Source organism: Antennarius striatus, chromosome 23 (genome assembly GCF_040054535.1).
Source record: "Antennarius striatus isolate MH-2024 chromosome 23, ASM4005453v1, whole genome shotgun sequence".
Classification (NCBI taxonomy): Eukaryota; Metazoa; Chordata; class Actinopteri; order Lophiiformes; family Antennariidae; genus Antennarius; species Antennarius striatus.
In genome coordinates, this window is record NC_090798.1 from 4,562,501 (window position 1) to 4,564,721 (window position 2,221).

Here is a 2,221-nt window from a genome sequence, read left to right on the forward strand (position 1 = left end):
AAAGAAAAAGAGAAGGATGGATGGAAGAATTAAAATAACTGTAAAACTGGAATGAGGGCGGATGAGGTGGAAGTGGATCCGTGGGGATTGGCTGTGTGTTGATTTAGCTGGGCGGCCTTGGAGTCCAGCTTGAACTTTACCGAGACAGCATCTGGTCGTCTGCTCCTCCAGCTTCACGTTCGGTTTGTACCACCGCGATCCGAGAAGCAGACGGACGGAGGGAGGTAGAGGAAGAAGAGGAAGACCTCAGGAAAGACAAACACTGGGCTGAAGACCTAAGTGGCTCAACAGAATGCAAGCTAAGAGGATTTGGCAAATAATTCTTTTTTGTTCTGCAACTTTTTCATCCAAATAAAGGTTTCAGTTTGACTGAGGAGGACAGAAAAGTAAACAGAGTTTGGCTGAGATGTTTTTTCCTCATATTTTATGCCAAGAAAAAACAAAACAAAACACTTTTAATTTAGTTGAAAGAAAGAGTTTTCAGAGAAAGTAAGAACTGGGCGACTGTGAGCAAAAAAACCAAACAAACTTTTTTCACATTACCAATTATTTAGGGTAAATCTCATCAAGTGGCAATTATCACAGTAAAGGCCTGACTGAGGTAAAAAACAAACAAACAAAAAAAAACATGTAAGCCACCTGGAAGCTGCCTTAAATAAATTGTGTGAAATAAATATGTCTATAAAACACCTTTCTTTTACAACAAATTCACCAAATGTCCAAATAAAGACACTAAATCAATATGTGTGTGTGTGTGTGTGTGACCTATGTGGATCAATCATTCCCATAAAAAAGATCCTGATGAACCACATGTGGTGATCGATCGCAAATCATTTGTTTACCTGGTGTTCAAACAGGAAACGTTAACTTCATTCAGTCAACTAGTGTAAAGGTCAGCAAACAGTCGGGTGCTGCGAGGTCAGACGGTTTCATCCACAATAGAACTGGAGGTTCATAAAGCATTTCAAAGCTAATATGAATGTATATGAAAGATTTTAGCGTCAATAACTTATTTTTCACAGATTAAAAGCTAACTGTCAAATAAAGTGTTAAAATAATAAACATTTGCAGTCAAATTAGAGAAAATGAAATAATACTTATAAATAATAATTATATTTTAATGAATTTATCTACTCAGCTAAAGCAAATGATTTATTTCCTGTGGTTAAAAAAAAGCACATTTTAGTTCCTTTTTTATTCCTTTTTAAGTTCCTTTAACATCTGAGGTTCTAAAAAGGTTCAAATGCTTTCGTGCTCTTATTATCTGCACGACGGATTGATGCAAAAATAGCAAACACACACCAATCACGCCACAGGGAAGAGTGATGGATGGATGGACGGATGGACGGACAGACGATGGAGGGAAGAGTCATGAAGATGGAGGGATGAAGTGATGAGACACGGAGGAGAGTGTGATGTGACATCCTCGGGTCTGCTTTCCTATCATTTCACAGCCTAAACGTGCAAAGGTCAGCTGTTATTAATGGCAGGCCCCGAGGAGTGTGTGTGTGTGTTGTGTGTGTGTGTGTGGGTGTGTGTGTGTGTGTGCATGTGTGTAAATATGCACTATCCAGACAGACAGTATGTGTGAAAGCTCGCGTGTCACACCTTTCTGCTCTAAATGCCACGTTGCCTGCCATTAGTGTCGTTGCTGTTTCATCCCTGGGGGGGCCGGAGGCTCAGGGTGTGTCTGGAAATGTGACCTGACGCTCAACAAGAACGGATTCACTTTTCTGTTTCCGACTAAAATCCTTTCCAGACGAGCTGCACGTCGTCTGACATCCCGCTGATTCCTTGACTTATTCCTGACCTCCAAAGATGAGGTTCTGTCCTCCGGAGCAGGAAACGGCTCAGGGGGCCGGGCCTCGGAGGGAACACGTCCCTCTGAAACCGGATCAAGGGGTACGCTCGAACATCACTTCTGAACAGAATTTTGTTCTTGAGCTAACAAAATGTCAGCTTTTCTGAAGCGTCCTCATCCAAACGGCGACTCTCTACAGCCTGACAGAATGAAACGATGCAGAGGAACGACTGTCAAGTTTGCGTCTTAAGATGTTCAAACTCTGCAAGCAAAGATCAGTCGATAATAATAATAATTTTCCAAAGCCGTAAAGCACAAAATGTCACCTTGATCTGATCTTTTCTCCAATAGGACAACAAATGCAGCGTAAATGCAGAACAAATGCGGCGTAAAGGCGCGGCGTGTCGCTGCTCTGCTCCT